General features: G+C 48.0%; 1 protein-coding gene across 4 annotated transcripts in view; it reads left to right on the top strand.

Moving 5' to 3' along the window:
* The window catches only part of LHFPL2 (LHFPL tetraspan subfamily member 2), a 168,498-nt gene that overhangs the window by 102,338 nt on the left and 45,551 nt on the right, over positions 1-20,609 (top strand). The window contains exon 1 of one of the 4 annotated variants that reach the window (XM_065940064.1): positions 18,136-18,310. The exons of the other annotated variants lie outside the window; for them this stretch is intronic. The gene's annotated coding sequence lies outside the window, so the exon portion shown is untranslated. Of the gene's footprint in view, positions 1-18,135; positions 18,311-20,609 lie in introns of those variants that run through there. 4 annotated transcript variants of the gene reach the window in all.

The raw sequence follows: 20,609 nt of genomic DNA, 5'->3' as shown, positions 1-20,609 counted from the left end.
AAGTTCTTAAATGTCAGATGTTTTTCTCGAATGGCAGTGTGGCTTCTCCAGTTCCTCTTCTGTATCACGGCCTTAGCAAAGGCTGGGTAAGGATAGACTTAGGGAGGATATGTTCTCTTACTTGGTGACCTTCCAAACGTGCACAAATCTATTCCTTATTCCTCCCAGTAACCAGATGGTTCCAATGAGAGGGCTAGATTCTGCTGAAACTTCTCTCCCGTCCATTGACTCTATTGGAGCAAGGTAGGTCCCCAAAAGAGTGAATTTAACAGGCATTTAGTTTTTTTTTTATAGGTGCATTTGGGAAAGCTGGAACTGTTTGAGAAACTATTTCACAGCACATCCAGGTGGCTTGCACACTCGGCCTCCATGCATCACACCAGAACAAGACTGAAGCTTGTACTGCGTTTCTCTCATAGAGCCAGTGAGGCGCCCCCCCTTCGGGAGAAACATGAACTTGTGTGGGTGCTAGGAAGTATTGAGCAATAACTCTCTCAAGCCACCAGGGCCCCATTTGCCTAGCAGAAATTTATGAACAGGTCCTAGCGGCTCACACAAGTTCGTTTTTCTTTCCCAAGTGGCTCATGCACTTTCTGAAAGTCATTTTTTCATCGAAAGATTTGCTGTACTGGATCGTTACAGAGACACACCTGAGAAGTCCCACTCTTGACGCCGTAGCAGATGAGCATGACTTTGCTGAAATAGGGCCTCAGATGTGGCCTCCTGATGGGGAATGTGTTGGTTAAAGGGGATGTGGAGAAAACATTGCTACATAACAGGTATCTGGCTGATCTAACAGAACCTAAGATCTTGCAGATGGTGGTAGAGCTGGACGTGGGGAAGCCTGCGCAGCTCGGACCTGATTGGTTGCGAGAGTCCCTCACAGTGACGGGCAGCTTGTCAGTGGTTTCCAAAACATCTGTCTCAAAGAGGGCGGTTGAAATTCCTACTGGGGAGTGTTTCCAGTCATTGTCCATGAGAAACGAGAGTGAGTGGGAGTAATTGAAACACAGATCCAGAGGAAATGAGTCTGTGCTCCACTTGGGATTACAATGCAGATGAGTTCCATATTTTGGTTAGGGAATGTTTTCTTTTAGAAAAGGGAAGACAAGAGAAAAAAGCTTAGAGTCTGACCAGGTTACTAAAAAGCAGACGGGAGAACGTTGGCTGAAACAGCCACTTCAGTTTGCTGTTCTTGTGTTCTGGGTGTATGTGTATATGTTCTGGGGTGTGTGCATGTGCGTGTTTGCAAGAAAATGGCCCAGGATTTCCTGGCATGCTTTTTCTGCCCTTGGCCCTACATCCCCACCAAGGTGGCCTGACCTCACCCACACGAACAGTTTTAAAACTGCTGTAGTCAGCAGAGCTGTGGATCCTCGCTGCTTCTACACAAATCAGTGACTTGAAGATTCAAACAAATGCAGTAGCCCCCTTATCCACGGGGGACACATTCCAAGACTGTCTGTGGATGCCTTGGGTTGTACCAGGCTGATGTGCCCTATGGTTTTCCTACACACAAACATGCATGATTAAGTTCAATTCACAAATTAGGCATGGTAAGAGATTAACAGCAATAATTAATAATAAAATAGAGCACTTATTAATAATACACTGTAATAAAAGTTATGTGAACATGATTTCTTTCTGTCAGAATACCTTTTTGTACAGAGTTAATGATTTTTCCATCCTAACTCAGCCATCATCATGCACTGTGTCTACAACTTCTGCACTTTGAGGCGCGGCAGCAAAACTAGCACAAACTTCTTTTTCCTTCATGATTGCGTGAATAGAAGGTTCATTTTTACTGAATATTAGCAATCCCAGCATATGAATTTTTTTCTCATTGAGAACTTTCATCTTTTCACTTACAGAAGTCTTTCCCAGCTTTTCTTTGGTGGGTCCAAATTGGCAGAATCCCTGTTCTTCCATTTGGGGCCACAGTTTAGTAATAGGAGGGTGACTTGAGAACAAGCACTGAGATACGTCTGACAGTCACAGCAAGGCCACTAAGTGACTGATGCGCGGGACAGGCTGGACACGACGATGATGTATGTCCCGGGAAGGATGGAGGAGGACTTTGCCAGATTTCATCACTCTACCCAGTGCAGAATTTAAAGCTTGTGAGCTGTTTATTTCTGCAATTTTTCATCAAATATTTTCAGACCTTGGTTGACTTTGGGTAGCAAACCACAGAAAATCAAAGCACAGATAAGAGGGACTACTACATATGTATTCATCCCATTGGCAGAAATCACAACTGAGATTTTCCTGAGTTAACTGTCAGGAAATGTCTGTTGATTCTGATTTAGAGATTTTCTTTGTCTCCTCTGTCCGCTCTGTATAAACCGTGGACTGGAGGCGCTGATTTACTCTGAGTTGCGTTCTCGACGTGCAGCTTCTGATGATTCTGAACCAAAGAGCTGAGTTCTGTTTTGCCCGCTGGGGAGTCATCCGACAGGTGGTTATGAGATTCGAATTGTGTGTGCCAAATGCCGTGCACAGATGGACTGGTGAGCAGGGGAGACGCACGCAGTCCCTGCCTTCCTGGAGGTCACGGTCTGCAGCCTCTCACAGCCTGGGGTCTGGGCATAAGGAAACCGTGCACCCAGGGAGCTGGGCAGGGCTGAGGACCCGGAGACCCTTCTTTGGCAAGTCAGGTGTCGCCTCCTCGTGTCTCCCCTGGTGCTGGTGGGTGGTCAGTGATTTTCCGAAGCCCCCCTCCTCAGGCCCCGCCGGCTCCCAGGTCAGTGGGCAGTGGTGTCAGCCCCTCAGGACCACCAGGGACGGGAAGGCTCGCCACCCGCCCCTCCCGTGGCCTGGGCCTCCTCCGGCTACAAAGTCCACCTGCAGAGTCACCTCCACCCTCCGCTCTTCGACGACCAGGCCGGCGCGTGCCGCGTCCTCCTGCGTCTTGCCCTGGTTGTCACGCGCAGCTCTCCCTGCCGCCCCCTCTTCCATCTGTGAGGCCCCGAGGTGACCTGACGGCTGAGGAAGGGCTCGCTCTGGGTGGCCTCCCTGCCGCATCGCAAGGCCAGGGTAGGGCTGCAGAAAGAGCTGCACCCGCTCCTAGCCCTTTCCCCCCGCGCCCAGGAGGCCAGGCCTGGAGGCCGGAGGAGTCTCTCGTGGACAGGGCCGAGGGCAGGGCCATCTGGCCACACTCTGCTTTCTCAGAGGGGCAGCGAGACGGGTGGGATGCCCGGAGCGCATGGGCGGGAGGGCTGGAGACCAGGGGCCCGGCGCCTGCCCGCCTGCCTGCAGGTGGGACAGCACTGCGCGGAGGCGCTGGGGTGTGGGCTGAGCAGACCCTGCGTGCGCGGCCCGTGGGGTGTGACGCTGAGTCAGATGAGGATGCAGAACTAATGTGCAGACGGTCCAGTAAGGGAGAAAAACTGCTCTTCAACCAACCTGCCCTGGAAAGCGCAGTGCGTCCAGAGGACTCCAGTCAGGCCTAAAGAGAAAGGCTTTTCTGGAAGAGAGGGCGTTCGAGGTGGACCTTGAACCACAGCTGGGAGGGGGATGCTCTGAGACGACAGGGTCAGGAGGCGACAGCACCCAGGGGGCGCAGGCGGGAACCCCGCCCGAAGGGGCGATTCCTGGAAGGTCCCGGGAAACAGTTTACAATTTACAAGTGGCCTCTGCCAGTAGACTGCACACTCCACAAAGGGACAAGGGCCAAGGGGGTCGGCAGCTCGGAAAAAGTGGGTGTGTGTGTTCCCCATTCAGAAACCCAAGCCTCTCAAGGGACCGTGCTGGAGGAAGTGTGCTCTGGGTTAACGTGAGGCCCCGACGAGATTGTTAGCTTTTCTTTCCCTGATGGCTGGTCAGAGCCATCACACAATGCTGGAGGATTTATTTCCAAAGGATATGGAGGTAGTTGGACAAAAGCCTAACTACAATGGGTTGTTTTTTTTTTTTTTTAGCATCCAAGGTCACAGCTATTAAATTTCTGTAACTTAAGGATTCTAGAATTACAAATGGCTTGCCTCCTAAAGTGGACCTTTGTCATAATTCAAACTCAGAGCATTCTAATGTTGTTTCTTCTACAGAAATACAGTTTTTAATGTGGGGGAGCTGCTATTTTTCTGTTTTCTTAAGTTAAACTTAAGCTTGGTGGTTCCAGTTCTTGCCATTGGTCGGCTCGGTGGACACAGGCAGTGACTGCCCTCACTTCAGGAAGTTTGCATGTACTTAGCAGCTCTCTTTAATTATTTCCATTTTCCTGCCATGCACGTCTGAACTGTAAGTTCTCTTTTCTCGGGGGTTCACTTTTTATGTATTTCCCCCTTTTGAGTGTTAATCGATCCCCAACCCCCAGAAGGCCAGGACCTGTCTTAGTAACTGATTTGTCAGGTGCTAGGCTGGTGACCCTGCGGGAGTTTATGGACAGGACCCCTGCCTCCTTTCCCAGGGACTTTGTGACTGGCCCAGCCGTGAGCACGACAGAGTGTTCTCCACATGGCGGCAAAGGGGGCTTGTCCGTGGGGAATCTGGAACCTCCGCTAGTGGCTCTTGTGGCTCAGGCCTGCACTCAGGGGCCATTCGGGAGGAGTGGGAAATGTCAAAGAAAACAGCCTTGGGCCTCTGCTCAGAGCGTTCATAGTTTACCATCAATAAATACTTGAGAGGTGCTCACTCCCCTCTCTCTAGTTCCCCCAAAGTTTTCTGTCTCCCACCTTCACTGCTGGCCAGTGGAGAAGTCCCTTTAGATGACTTCTTTCAAAGCAGCTGATTCAGAGTCTGTCCTGTGAACCACCGCCACCGGGACGGATCTGGGCTGAAGTGGGGGTGGTGGATGGCAGGGAGGTGGGGGCCGTGATTCCCTGGAGAAGTGGGGGTGGTGGATGGCTGGGAGGTGGGGGCCACGACTCCCTGGAGAAGTGGGGGTGGTAGATGGCTGGGAGGTGGGGGCCGCGACTCCCTGGAGAAGTGGGGGTGGTGGATGGCTGGGAGGTGGGGGCCATGACTCCCTGGAGAAGTGGGGGTGGTAGATGGCTGGGAGGTGGGGGCCGCGACTCCCTGGAGAAGTGGGGGTGGTGGATGGCTGGGAGGTGGAGGCCGGGACTCCCTGGAGAAGTGGGGGTGGTGGATGGCTGGGACGTGGGAGCCCAGACTCCCTGGCGATACCTCAAGCAGTTAATCAAGAGACACACTTCCTCTCAGTGGGAGGCCAGGGATTTTCTGTTCTTTTGTTCTTTTTTTCTTCTTTAATGTTTTTTTAATTTGGTAGAAGTTACATAATATACAACATAGTATTTTCACCATATTTGCCTGTACATTTCAATGGCACTGAGTGCATTCACACTGTTTTGCAACTCTCACCATCATTATCTCCTGAAGTTTTTTATCTTCCTAAACAGAAACTCTGTCCCCATTGGACACTGAGTCCGCACTCTCCCTCCCCCACCCCGGCACCTACTGTTTACTTTCTGTCTCCGTGAATTTTATTCTAGGTACCTCCTATAATATACACCTAATGTATATTGTAATGCATTTTTAATGCTAACTTACTGTATGTCCTACAAACAGATTGTACCTTCTTTTCTTCCCCCTGTGTATACAGTAGTTTCTCATTAGTTATCTACTTAATACATAGTAATGTGTATATGTCAATCCTAAGCTCCCGATTTACCCCACCCGTCCTCTCTTCCCTTGGTTTCCCTGTTTGTTCTCTACGTCCGTGTCTCTGCTTTGCATACAGGTTCACCTATACAATTTTGCTAGATTCCGCATGTATGCATTACGATACCATGTTTGATCTGCAAGGAGATCAAACCAGTCAATTCTAAAGGAAATCAGTCCTGAATATTCATTGGAAGGACTCGATGCTTAACCTGAAGCTCCAGTCCTTTGGCCACCTGATGCAAAGATCTGACTCAATGGAGAAGACTCTGATGCTGGGAAAGATGGAAGGCAGGAGGAGAAGGGGACGATAGTTGGATGGCATCACCGACTCGATGGACATGAGTTTGAGCAAGCTCCAGGAGTTGGTGATGGACAGGGAAGCCTGGCATGCTGCAGTCCATGCAGTCTCAGAGTCAGACACAAAACTGAGTGACTGAACTGAACTGATACCGTGTTTGTTTTTCTCTGTCTGACTTACTTCACTCTCTATGACAGTCTCTGGGTCCATCCATGTCCCTTTGTTTTTAATGCTAACATTCAGGCCATTTTCCCTCATGGTCACCTCAGGCTGGGCTCAGAAAGGCTTCCGTGGTTCTCCCTGGTGAGGCTAGAGGTCAGCACTCTTCCCTCACCAGAGACACAGGGAAGTCACAGTCCTTGGGTTTTCTTTGTTACTGAAGGTTTCTTTGTTACAGTGTGGGACATCCTCCCTGGTCCCCATAGCAAGGTAGCGGCTGCCTTCCAGGCCTGCGTGGTTTGTTCAGACAAGCAGACTGTCCGAATCAGTCCCAGAGAGCCGCTTCAAAAAGACCACCGTCTGCCCCATGGAGGAGGAGCTTGTTGTCAAGGGCTGTGGTTAAAACAGTGAATTTGGGAGCTGCTTTAGTGTGCCACTTATGAGTCAAGGCTGGTCATGTAGCAGCAGCAGCAGTGGATGTTTGAATAAGTGCCAAGACCACAGGTGCCAGGAATGATCCCAGGCACCTCTGTTTCCTCCCCATCCTAAGGAGACTGAAAATGGGCAGGGCAGTTCTCTTCCCAGCCAGTTCTCACTGGTGACCACCGGGCCCTCTGCCTCCTGCAGGCTGTGAGAGGCAGGCCCCTGTGGTTCCTGAAAAGAATGGCTGAGGCCAAGGTCTTTGGCCTGATGTGACTGATATTTTAGGACTGAAAAGAGGAACTTGCATGGGAGCTTGCATTGCTTTTGGAAAGACACATGTTTCTTCCATCAGTTTTGCTGCGTTGGCAGGCAAAATGTTGCAAACTCAGAGATCATCACCAGTCCCTTTTTAAGGAAACAAACAAGACCATGACCCAATTCAGTCTCTTTTCATTTATTTTACAGTGTATGGCTCAAACATTACCAAAGAAAACTGGACGGGTTCCCTTTCATATTTCAGTTAACATGAAACATGTCTCCTAGCACACAAGGGGATGGCTCCGGATGGGCATGGTGTGCATCATGTTTGCTATGTGCTTAGCACTTTGCTGGTGCAAAACAAATGCCAAGAAAGGTCTGTTTCTCCTGAAACAAGGAAATTGTTGTGTATGGATATATGTGTAGGTGTATGTTCTTTTAAAAGCACTTCTGTTTGCCACACAGTGTGCTAATCACCTTTCGAGGCCACCTAGAGTTTTTCTATATGAAACATGGAGAGAGCCTTAAATTCTGAACTGTGTGGTCCTCACCAAGTGCAGTGTGAGATCAGAGAAGGGAGAGCTTTGTGTGGGTTGGAATGGAATTTTAAAATATACCTTATTAACTTCAAAGGCAGACATATGGAAATGCTAATAACTTTAAAAAAGCAAAATGTTTGGCCAGTTTGTGTAGAAACTGTGAGTGCGGGTGCGGAAAGTGCTGGGCGTGGCTCCATGGTTTGGGGGCTCCATCCCACAGGCCCACACCCTCTGCCCCCGGGGGCCGCCTGACCCAACACCACCCCCAGGGGCTGCAGCCGCTCATTTCCTCCCCTAGCTGTCCGTGCAGAGGGTGCAAAAGCTGACCTTTCTCTGGAGAGTGGGATGGTCAGAGGGGGTGGCGGTGGTGTTTAGTCGCTCAGCTGTGCCCGACTCTCTGCGACCCCAGGTGCTGCAGCCTGCCAGGCTCCTCTGTCCATGGGATTTCTCAGAGAAGAATACTGGAGTGGGTTGCCATTTCTTACTTCAGGGGATCTTCCCAACCCAGGGCTGGAACCCACGTCTCCTGTCTCCTGCGAGTCTCCTGCCCTGCAGGCGGGTTCTTTACCGCGGTGATGGGTCAGCAAATCTTTGTTGAGCACCAACTGTGTATAATGAAGAATAGCCACTTTTGTTAAGTGCTTGGGTGTGCAGAGTCCTTTGGGAAGCCTTGTGCATACAAATGGTAACTTCCCACAATAACTCAGTGCAGTGCTGAGCTAAGTGCTCCTCAGTTCCGGGGAGAGAGTGGCTTGCCTAGGGTCATCACACTGCCGCTGGATGGCAGAGCTAGCCTTTGGACGAGGTTGCAGACAGGATTGTGTCTCCTGGTGAGATGGTGCCGGGCTCCCAACAACAGAGGATTCGTGGCGTGTGGTTGCAGACCTCAGCAGTCTCTGGATCTTCAACAGGGACCATGTGAAGAGGCAGCTCACGCTGCATGTGCCCCTCCGCCCAGGCCTATGGAGAAGGGGAAACTGTGTCCACACAGGGATCATGTGAAGAAAGGGAAATATGGAAAAGGGCGAACTGCCAATGCAGGTGCGGCGGCTTACCTTCAGAATTAGTGCACAGAGTTGAATGTGAAGGTGGGTGCCATGGGCAATGGTTCTTGTTGATTTTGGAAACATAGTCTCTGTGGTGTAGTCACATCGGCGGGTAGGCAGCTGAAGGAGTGAAGCAGGCTGCTGTAGCGTGAGGCAATATGGACTGGTCGAGACTGGGGGAAACTGGAGAATCTGTGCCCTGTCTAAAGAGAACAGCCACTACCCAACGCCAGTGATCAGTTGTCATGTGGAAATGTTAAGTCCGATATTGCCAGTGTATTGATCTTTTCCCCCTGAAAGAAAAGCCAAAAATTTGAATTTTTACATTGTCTTTCAATTTTGAATGTTTGCTGCTAATTTTTAAAAGTTTAATGGATCAGCTGTTGTATGTAAGCCTCCAGTTTTTGAGCTCTCTGAAAGAATAGGAATAGACGTGGGGGTGTGGAGGTTGGGAACCCCAAGTCAGAAGATCAGCAGTAGCAAGCACATCTCACATCAGGCCCTCCTTGCACAGGTGTTCCTCACCCTTCAGTGTGCATGCAAGTCCCTAGGGCCCTGTTCACGGGTGCATCCTGGCCCAGGAGTTCAGGGGTGGGGGTGGGGGGTGTCTATTGAGAAAGATTCTAGGCTTAGTGGGCAAAGGCGCTGTGATAATTAATGCCTTCTACTATGAGTAGAGGAAAGGGAAATGACTTGACACATTTTCCGTCTCTGTAGTACAGCAAGGTGATAAAGTCAGTTGTATGTTTCTGGTCATTTCCAGGGTTCCCCTAAAAAGGCAGAATTTGAGAACACAGCTTGGTCAGCTTTTGAATTTTACACCCTTCCTTACTTGTACACACTCCTCCATATAAGAACTTGGATTCATCTCTCTGCCTTCTGGGAAACTGGGATAAGACTATCAGACTTTCAACTTGGGTGGGATAAAAAGAGACTTAACTGATTGACCCTCCCTTCCTTGTGCTGTATGCTGAGGATAAAAGCTATGTCTTGCATATGTTGGTGTTCTGTTACTTCCACATGGCCTTGGCTTCCCTTCAGCATGGGGTCCATGGTGGGAGGAAAGGGTGGGTGCCGAGGAAATTGCTTTGAGCAGAAATCATCTTGTTTCCATTCACTTAGAGCTGCTCTTGGAGCCCTCCTCAGGTCCCCTGCCTGTGTTCACTGCCCTTGGAGTTGTGTGCCAGGAAGCAAGATGCTCTTTCTAATTGGGCAAGTGGGAGGAGAGGGACTGGGTGAGCCAGGATGGGCTGGCAGTTGACACCTAAAAATAGATCTTTTTCCTCATGAATAAACATGTTTGGGGGGCAAAATGCCATGCATGTTTCTAGCCATGCCAGACAGGTCAGCCAAGGAGGCCGACGGGGCCAAGGTGCAGCCAGGTGGGTGGAATGCCAGCCAGAATGGGGTTGCCATGACAACAGGGCCCCTGGAGAAAGCTTCAGGGGCCTCCAGGGAGTGGAGGCCCATCTCAGATCTGAAGCCAAAGTGTATGTGCACGTAGGATGGGAGAGTGGGAGGGTAGAGGGCTGGGCCAGTGCTGCTTAGACTTTACGTGCCTGTGAATGTTAACGTGGATTCTGATTCAGGGCTTCTGGCTGGGGTCTGAGATTCCTTAGGTCTCACACGCTCCCAGGGGCAGCCGAGGTTGCTGGTCCGGGGAGCACACTTTGAGGGGCAGAGGGTTCAAGTCCACCGTGGACGTCAGGACTCTGAGACAGGGCGAAGGCACCAGGCAGGCGCGTTACCCCACGCCATTTATATCATCTTGTGTTTGGCCTGAGCTAAAAAAAAAAATGGCAAGTGCTTTGACAGCTGTTTCTCATCATACTGAGATGTTTTCCTTGCCTGGTGATGGTGGTGACACTTTAGAGTAAAAGCAAAATTGAGTGTTGTGTATTATAATTTTGCTGGTTGAAATGCATATGTTTAGGCAGATTCTATTGTCTATGTAACAATTCAGTAAATGCAGCCTGTGATAGTTGATATATAACTGAGGCTCTTCTGAAATAATGGAGCAGATTTTAGCAACATTTTAAGAGCCAAAGAAGAGCTCAGGCATTAGATCTGGGAGATTAAAGTCATTTTGATCATTTAAAAACTTTGATGAGAATGTAGGTCGCTTGCCCTGTGCAGGGGAACAGAGCCATTCCTTGAGAGGCTGGGGTCCCTATCCCATCTCTCGGAGAATGAGCGTGACCTGCTGGTTGGTTGTGTCTGGAAGTGGCAGCACTCTCTGTTAGCAAGACCATAGCCAACTTGTGGCTGAATAATAAGTAGCATCCTTCCCCGAACCCTGGGTGTGTTGGTCCCATATCCTCTCAGTCTTCAAGTGATCCAGTTTGCTCCCCTTGACTGTTTTCAGGCTATGACATGAGTCTGTTGTTGGCATGGGCTCCTCACAAACTGTAGCAAAGTCTGGCTGTGGAAGCCGTGACGGGGTGACTTTCATAGAAGGAAGCCTAGCCCTCTTCATGGGTCTTTTGATCCACTCCCACTTCCCTCATGGGAGGATGCTGAAGTCCCTCCCCAGGGTATCAACTGTCTGTCTGATTATTACAACTCTGAGACTGCGGGGCTCCAGCTTTGATCCTGATTGTGTTCTAGAGATGGTTATCTCTCTGTGTCGGGATCCAGAGCCCGTTGTCTTGGGGATCTGCTGTGATCAGGCCCACCGGAGGAGCCAATAGCTGCCTGCCCCTGGGAATGGAGTCCAGGGGACAGTAGCCATGATGTGTCCGTGGTGACCCACAGACACCCCCAGCCAGGCTGTGCAGGGGAGCGAGGGCTCAGGCTCCCTGCTTCCTGCGTGGGGGCCCCAGGCTGGACGGCCTGGGCAGGCGAGGTTGTGAGCTGGCAGCGGGGTGAATGGGCACGAGCTCTGTGTGTGGATTTCCTCTCCTGACCCCATCAGCTTCCCGTGGCTCTGGGCAGCTCTGGTGGGGACCCCAGGCCTTTGTGCATCTCCACCCCTCCCCACCAGTCCTGCCGGCCACTATGTACAGTCCTGTCCATGCTTTCGGGAACAAGAGACTCGCAGGAGCAGGGACTGAGGTGGGAAGGGGGTCTCAGCACCAGAGGGGTCCAGAGCGGGCTTTCTGAGGGTTATCTTCACCTCTGTGATGTGCTCAGGGTGTGAGTTAAGTGGGAGGCCAGGCTCCGTGCATGTGGGCACCAAGGGTCCCACTCCAGCTCAGGACCGTCTCTGTGATTCCTTGGCAGAACTGCCTTCTCTGGGACCCCATTCTTTTATGTCTGACCCTGTGCCATGTCCCAGGACTCAGAAGAAGCCTCGTTTCCCTTTGTGGGATGTGAAGAACTATCATGTAATGGGACGGGGGTGGGGGGACACTAGAAAATGTGTTGTTTTTCTTTCCCTTTCACTCCTATGAAGTTGATGACTTTTCTTCCTACATTCCAGCACTCTTGTTCAACCTGAAACAAAATGCCATGAAAGCTTTTAAGTTTTTGCCATGAACTTACAGTACAGGGTGAAAAATAATATTCTGAGATTTGAAAAGCTTAAGTTGAGGCGGCTGTGTGATTTTGGCAGTGTTTCCTTCCGTGAACTCCCTGCCCCCCATCTCAGCCCCTGCCTTGCCTGTCACGGGTTGGCAGAAACGGCGAGTTTTGCCGGAGTGGAGGGGCATGGCCAAGGCCTGCTTGGGCAGAGGGGGCCCTGGGGCCCAAGCTTAGGCCCTCCAGATCTGCACCCGTTTTAGTAACATGGGAAGTAGAGAAGACAGACCCTACATCTGGTTCCGCCTTTGTGTTCCTATTTTTCTTTGAGTCCGAAGGATGGCCGGGAAAGAACAGCCAGCAGTTCCACCGTGTGTGAGTCAGTACCGGGGGGATGGGTGAGGAGTGGGACGGGGAATCACTGAGTCATGGGCGCTGCAGCCGCCAGAGTCCCCCCGCAACAGCTCCTTCATCACCGCCTCACTTATGGAGGCGCCACGGAGGCCCTGGAAGAGCAGAGGACCCGCCCAGGGACACACCTGACCGGGGACAGGTGCTGGAAGAGGAGCAGATTCCCGGACTCACAGTCCAGTGCTCCAGCGTGCTTCCCAGGATCCGCTCACTCGCCCATCTGGCCGGGTCCCCGAGCAAGCTGCTGGGTCCAGACCCGGGCTGCTGCCCTAGCCTGTTCTCCCAGCCTCTGACCCCCAGAGAGCCTCTCTGCTTTCCCTCCAGGGGGGTCTGCAGGGTAACCTAATGACGGGGCTCTGGTTCCTGGAGAGGCCCCACTGGGACCCTCTGGGGCAGACTGGCCAGCGTCCTCATCCTGCCCCTCCTCTCCCTCCAGCAGCATCCAGCGTCAGGCGGTGGTTCGGCTGCAGCTGCCCAGCTCCTGCCTCCTAGGATGCCATCTGGGGTACTGCTCCCCCGCACAGAGGCTGGTGAGGAGCAGCCCCACCAAGGCTCACAGTGGGAGCCGTGGGGCCTGCACCCCCGCCAGGCTGCGCCCGTCTCGCGGCCTCCACGCTTTTCTTGCTCTAAGAGCCTCTCTGGCCTTTTTTCCCCCTCCCTTTCTTTCTTAGAACAATGGCTTAAAATCTAAGGCAGTGACTGCAGGTTTGGAAGGGAATGGTGGACCTGGGGCTTAAAAAATTTAATAAAACAGCTTTAGTTCTGGGAATGAAAAGAAACAATTTAAGGTGTTGATAAATGCTTGGCAGAGTTCTTTTCCTCTTTTCAGAGCTGATCCTGCAGATTAGGGTTTTGGCACATGGCTTATTACTTAACAACCCATACAAGCAGAGAGAAATGTAAATGATGCTGTTTTTTTTTTTCTTTTCTTCTGCTGAAAAGGGGGCTCTGACCTTGGAATACAAGCCTTTAGTTTAAGCACTGACATCTTTCCAGCTGGAGTGGGCTTTTTCCTCTTATTTCCTTTGTTGGAGGAGATTGAAAAGTTAACGCTTTTACTTACCTTTCCCAGGGTATCCCACACCTCCCAGCTCCCACCCTCTCATAATGTTAACAGTACATTTACAAACTAATACTGGTATTGTCCATTCTGATTTGTTCTCATATACATTTTTCACATGTCTTCTAAGGAATGTCATAGGCCAACACTTTGTTCATTTGGTTTGAATTACTGTTGCACCTAATGGGACAAAGCTTCATTTGTTTAAAAATGATTCAATAGTTAAGATTTAATGGCCAGTGTGAATGTGTGTGTCCAATCACTCAGTCATGTCTGACTCTCTGCAACCCCGTGGACTATAGCTTGCCAGGCTCCTCTGTCCATGAAACTTTCCAGGCAAGGATACTGGGGCAGCTTGCCATTTCCTTCTCCAGGGGACCTTCCCAACCCAGGAATCGAACCTGCATCTCCTGCATTGGCAGGAGAATTCTTTACCACTGAGCCACCAGGGAAGCCAATTAATGGTCAGTGCGCCCCAGGATATCTTCACATACGAATGTGCCTCTTGTGGGGGAATGTGAAAGAAGTCTTCTCAAACCTTGGTTTCTGAAAGGATGAACTGCACTGAGTTAGACCTAAGTTAATTTTCCCTGCAGTTGACTAATGAATGCCTGAACATCCAAGGAAGCACAGAATTTGTCTCCTGGACCCCACTGGTAAGGGTGTATATGGCCTCAGTGAAGGAGAGAACAGGTGATGAGCCTCTGAAGTCAGCTGAGATGTGGCCCAGTCTACACAGCACTGGGTCTACACTGAAGCAGAGCTCATTTGGCACCCTTGGCCTAGCTTAGCGTGCCTGCTCGTCAGCACACAACAAGCAAGTTTGCTGCCATCCTGCTCACTCACTGTCAGGGGAAATACTACTAGTCCACGTCTTTCACTGAATTTTTGCCTCTGTAATTACTTGGAAAACCACTGAAATGGACCTCATCATAGTAAACTGACCCTAGAGTCATTTGGATGGAAACTCTGGTGTTTTGGTTAAAAAGATGCAAAGAGAGAGATCTGACTGAGGTGGTGGTGGTACCTCCCCAAACAACTTCATCTAACTGGTTTTCTCATTGGGTTTAGTTGTTTTGTTTAGGTTTTTTTTTATTTTTTCTATGTATTCCTAGTGTAATTGAACTTGTAACAACATGGGCTTGAACTGCGTGGGTCCACTTGAACTGTGTGTGGATATTTTTCACTAGTAAATACTATAGTATTGCAGAGTCCCCAGTAGGTTGAATCCTCAGATGTGGGGGGACCATGGATACAAAGGGCTGACTTTAAGTTAACACAGATTCACCCCTGTGTTGTTCAAGGGTTGAGAACTGCATTCGTCAGTTAGCTGAGATGCACTGCATGCTTTAATCTAAGAGCTTTGTTGTTTTTGGACAATAAGCAGGTCCTGAGATAGGTGGGTCAGATGTTGTGTGTGCGTGTGTGCGCGCTCTGTGTCCATTGTGTCTGAGTCTTTTGCGACCCACTGAACTGTAACCAGGCTCCTCTGTCCATGGGATGCTCCAGGCAAGAAGACTGGAGTAGGTTGCCATTTCCTCCTCCAGGGAATCTTCCCAACCCAGGGGTTAAACCCACTTCTGTGTCTCCTGCGTTGCAGGAGGATTCTTTACCCGCTAAGCCATCAGATGTTAGCTTCATAATGCTCTCTGGGACCCAGGCTCCTTCTGACCTTCTGCTACACTTTCTCTAGCACTGCACTGTTCATTCTTGAAGTTCCCATCAGAGCCTTTCTGGTCACGTTCCCCAGCCGGAGAGGAACCTGTGCCAAAGCTGAGTCAGGTCCTTTGTTTTTTTCAGGTTTTCTTTTTTGGTTTTGGTTTCTTCAGGTTTTGTTTTGGGTTTTTTTTGTTTTTTTTTTAGGTATAATTAACAAGTGAAGTTCTAATAATATATTTAAGGTTGCAGTGTGATGATTTCGTATACATTTTTCATTGTGAAAGGATTCTAACTATTAACACAATCTCACTATTAACACAAAGGTTTTTTTTTTATTTTTTGGGGGGATTTTAAAAATGTTTTTGGTAAGAGAACCAGATCCTTTTTAATATCTTTTCCAGAAAATGTTCCCCATTTTGTCCACTTAAATCTCATTGGCCATTCCATCTGCAAAAGAGGCTGAGAAATGTGAATTTTTTTAGTTAGGTACATTGCCAACTCCCACCCCACCCCATAGTGTTTCTTTCAGGGTCAGGAATGAGGTGATGCAAATTAAGCATTCTCTATCAGTGGTAAGGAAGTACCAAAAACCTCAGTAATCGAGGTAAATGATGTCTTAATGCAATGTTACAGTACCATATTAGAGCTTGAGGCAAAAGAAAAAATTGGTCATGTTGATCCAATCTTTATTTAAAATTTTTATGTTTTTTCATTTGCTGTTGTTCAGTCACTCTTTGTGATCAACTCGTTGTGACCCCATGGAATGCAGCATGCCAGGCTTCCCTGTCCGTCACCAACTCCCAGAGTGTGCTCAAACTCATGTCCATTGAGTCGGTGATGTAATCCAACCATCTCATCCACTGTCATTCCCTTCTCCTCCTGCCTTCAATCTCTCCCAGTATCAGGGTCTTTTCTAATGAGTTGGCTCTTTGCATCAAGTGGCCAAAGTATTGGAACTTCAGCTTCAGCCCTTCCAATGAATATTCAGGATTGATTTCCTTTAGGATGGACTGGTTTGACCTCTTTGCAGTCCGAGGGACTCTCGAGAGTCTTCTCCAACACCTCAGTTCAAAAGCATCAATTCTTTGGCTCTCAGCCTTCTTTATGGTCCAACTCTCACATCCATACGATGTTTTACATTATCGCTTATTAAGACGTTCATCAAGGTTAATGAGTTTTTTGGCATCCCCTTTAATTTTGTGCTCAAGGCGAGTGCCTTACTCTCCTCACTCCAGTCGCAGCCAGTGGTTTTCTTAGTGAAGAAGAAGAGGATACCGGGTAGGAGCCAGTCCTTGCCAAGGAGGGATCCCGTTGCTCACCCGTATCCTTACCTCCTTACCCACTGCTGAGTGAGTGAGTAAACTCACGTTGGGGGAGCACCGTTGGCAGGCAGGGCAACAGGGAGTGATGTTCGTACAACCCAAGAACCGCTCACAAACAACCCCAGGCTTTTGGGAGTAGACTTATAGTAGCACCTGTATAACCGTAGGTAGAATTCTCAGATGAGTATAGATGCCTTCGGTGACCAAGAATGAGTGTGTGTGATCAGAGGGGTCGCTTTGGGGTCCATGTGGCAAAAATGACCTCATGAAGGATGGGCGCTCACTGGGAGAGAAATTAATGAAGACATCACGTCAGGGGAGAACTGTCCAGCTCCTCACTGCATGTGTGGTCACACCTCTCAGAATGAATGAATCTGGTTCAACTTGATTTCATGTTGATTTTATGCCTTCTACAAGGAGCATTGGAGAAAAGTAGCCTCCCTTGTGGCTCAGCTGGTAAAGAATCCATCTGCAATGTGGGAGAGCTGGGTTTGATCCTCGGGTGGGGAAGATCCCCTGGAGGAAGAAATGGCAACCCACTCCAGTATTCTGGCCTGGAAAATCCAATGGACAGAGGAGCCTGGTGGGCTATAGTCCATGCGATCGCCAAGAGTTGGACACGACTGAGTGACTAACACTAAACTGTTACTACTAGCCTAAGGTCATATGTGTTTTGAAACCAAAAATAGTTTATTTGCTGTTTTAAAATCCTAACGATGAACAGTTGACTCTTGCACAACACAAGGTTGAACCGTGCTGGTCTACTTAGGGATATTTTTCCAATAATAAATGTTACAATTGGCAGTAAGTTGACTCCACGATGTGGAACCCTGGATACAGAGGAACTGAGGTCATGGAGGTTCAGCTACAAGTTATACTTGGATTTTCTGACTGTGCAGAGAAAAACCTCCTGTGTTGTTGAAGTGTAAACTGTAATTTGTTTATTAGTTTAGAATTTTAAAAATAATTTTGAACAATCATCTAGAATTTCAGAGAAACTTATTTTAAATTTCATGACAAAATCATTTGTAGTTTTAGAAGAGTTCTGCTGATGGTATTTAGTTATGAATTGAAGTGCCCTTGAATAATTATATAAAAAATAAAATGTCTAATAAAAATAAAAGCCATAAGTGGATTTTTTTTTTGTTTTTATTAGTTGGAGGCTAATTACTTTGCAATATTGTAGTGGTTTTTGCCATACATTGACATGAATCAGCCATGGATTTACATGTGTTCCCCCTCCCACCTCCCTCCCCATCCCATCCCTCTGGGTCTTCCCATTTCACCAACCCTGAGCTCTTGTCTGATGCATCCAACCTGGGCTGGTGCATAAGTGAATCTTATGGCTTAATGTGATATAGTCAGGAAAAATACCATGAAAATCTCCCTTTTTGGTAATGCTTCTGCTATAGACAAAATGACATGCAAACAATCTACTGTATGGGGGTTGAGACTACTTTATTTCTTTCCCCCTTTCTTCTTCTAGTTTCCAGAAACTTCAGGTAGATTTTTAAAAATTATTTTTGCAAATTGTTAAGTGAATCAGTACCTAAAACAGACAAGTGCTTTTGGAAGTGTTGCTGCATTCACAGGACTGATTTTTACAGGGATATTAAAAAAACATTTTGTGGCTATGATTCATACCCTGATGCTCTTATAAATTCTTGCATTGCAGAAATTCATGATTCAGTCTGTCAGATGATTTCCCTTCTTGAGACTGTAGTATTGCGAAAATTCGGCAATTTGTTTCACAAATCCTTTCATCTGCCTCCTTGTGTAATGCTTTCTGTTTTTAAAGCTGTGAGCATTTTATCACCCAGCCCCACGCCAGCCTTGCTGCATGGCCTGGCTCCATCCTACACTAAGCCCTGTTGCCCGCAGACTGTAAAACACTTTTCAGAGGCATTCTGTGGCTTCACGCTTCAGGGAAAGTACTTTGTCAGTTCTTTTCAACCTTTCACAGGAATGATATGACAGTGAAATGAAAACATCAGGAAAAGTACTTTTCAATTCTTAAGAAGACACCTGCTGTAGGATTCCAGGTGTTGGCAAAGGTAAACTGTTAAGGTATGAAGGGGTTGTCTTTGACAGGACTCTGCCAATTAACATTTGGTTGTCTGTGTCCAGTTGAAGAATGAATTTCTAAAACACAATTTTTCAAAGTTTGTTAGCATTAGACTGGTTAATTTAGAAGTATCTTGGTTGTATTTATTAGCTCTTTCGAATATGGACACTGTGTCTTGGATCTTGGAGGGGATGCTCTGTATTTATTGATTCAATTAAATGGCCCATGCCTCAGTTTCCCCTTCCTTGAAGCAGGATCCTAGTGCTTACCTAAAAGCTGAGGGAGGAAGTTGAGCTGCAGTGCATGCATGGTCCTTGATTAGCCCAGCAACTGCTGCTTTAGAAAGCCCATGAATGGCACCATGACTTTGAGTTACTGCTGCCTGAACATGTTCTGCACCAAATACACAAACATGGCAGTGAGTTGCAAAGAATGTGGTAAAGGACGGTGAGAACATAAAGTAGGGAGCATGCAAACGGTTGAGTTAGGACCATTGTATCTATTTTGTACTTAGAGAGCCACACCAGATATAGTTCTGAGGCTAAATGCCTGCATGAAAAAATGTGTGGGGTTAAACATGTCAGGATTCTGTTTCTGGGAGCACAGTTACACTGAGCCAGCCAACTGTAGACAGATGGTAGTGTTTCAGAGATCAGTGGTAATCATAAAAGGTCCTGGCAGCTGTCAGGTTCAAAAAATAAAGAGGCTTATCAGAACTGAAAAACAAGAGAAATGGAAAGCAGAGATTGATGATATTGGGTGTTGCAGTTCCCATTCATGCTTCCTGTCTTCAGGACTTGGGACGGGAAATATTGGTGACACTTCACATTCTCTTCCACGCACTTCAACCAACATCATGGATCTGAATAAATAAAGCTGGCGGGGAGAGGAGGGTGGTAGGTGGAGTGGTATAGATGATTTTTCCAGTTTAATGACTTTGGTCAGTTTCTCTTTTGATGAGACTAAAAACTGTTACAATCATGAAATTCAAACATTTTACCACCTTTTTTTCTTTCCTTTCTATGTGACCGAAGTAAAATCTAAAATCCTTCATTCCTCAGCTCTACTAGAAATACAGTGAGGCTGGCCATCTTTACTGATTTTTAGAGAGAGGACTTTTTGTATCAAATTTGGGAACACAAAAAGGGTCAGGTAAAAATCATGTGATGGGAAGCTGATCCAAATTTTGGTCCTTTTTGAATTAAAAATTGTCCTCAGCACCGAGAGTGGACTATACCTCCTGGACGGCAGTCAGACAGTCATGTTGCCGTTTATCAGCCTTCCTCATGGCTGAGCTCTCCTGGCCTTCTCATTTGAACTTTTGAAAAATCTCCTCAGCATTAAGAGCTTCCCTGAAGCTGGATCTTGAGCATCTTGCATCCTGATTTCCAGACAGAATTGAGTTAAAAACACAGTAACTGAGTCCGTTTGTTTTTCTGTCTCCAAGGTGTTTGGCCCCACGTTCGTCCTCCCAGCCTGAGCGGGAGAGGAACACAGTTACTCACTGACAGGAACGAGCTCTGGAAACTTGTCCAAATGGCTGGGGAAGCCCAGTTCTCCCTTAAGCAGGACTAAATGTTTCCCAAATTAATTCTGACAAAGTGAGTTTAGAGTCAACTTTCTGGAGTTTCTCAAAATGATTGAGGGTATTTTAAGTCAACTCTTTGTTGGCTGTTTTTCCAGTGTCTACCCCCTACTACCTGTTGGGAGCTTCATTTATGTCAAACACTTTACTTTCTAAGCTATGCTGTGGGAGTTTTTATCGTGTAAAAATTTCCCTGGAATGTAAATGCCCTATGATGTCTTTGGTTTGATGTTGGGGTCAAATGCAGGCCGCTGTGTGACCTTCCTTCAGGAAAGAATGGACGCTTGTTTTGCTTTGCTCGTTTGGTTCTCAGCGTGCTTTCAACCAGCAACAACACAGTAGTGTTAGGGGTAAAAATCACTTGCCTCCGTGGGGTTTTTGGGTGGACAAGACTTGGGATCAGAAGATTATAGATGTGTGGGCGCGTGGTCTCATGTTAATGTGTGTAGCCTTCAACGCTAGGCACAAGCCTGCTACTATTCTGGGTTATTTATTTTACTTTAATGAGCAAAGAGAAATATGGTGCACTTGAATGACATAATAATAGACAACAGCATGTTCTTGAGTTATAAGTAAATCATGGTCAGAAAAAGACAGTGAAGAGGGTGTTTCACTAAATATTTCCAGGCTTTGTCTCACAAAGGCTTGGTGGTATTTTGGAGTGGCTAATTAGGAGATAGATCCAATTTCGTGCTGCCTTCTC

This window comes from Muntiacus reevesi, chromosome 7, assembly GCF_963930625.1.
Source record: "Muntiacus reevesi chromosome 7, mMunRee1.1, whole genome shotgun sequence".
NCBI lineage: Eukaryota > Metazoa > Chordata > Mammalia > Artiodactyla > Cervidae > Muntiacus > Muntiacus reevesi.
The sequence above is the reverse complement of the archived record's forward strand: the minus strand, read 5'-3'. Positions and strand labels throughout refer to the sequence as shown.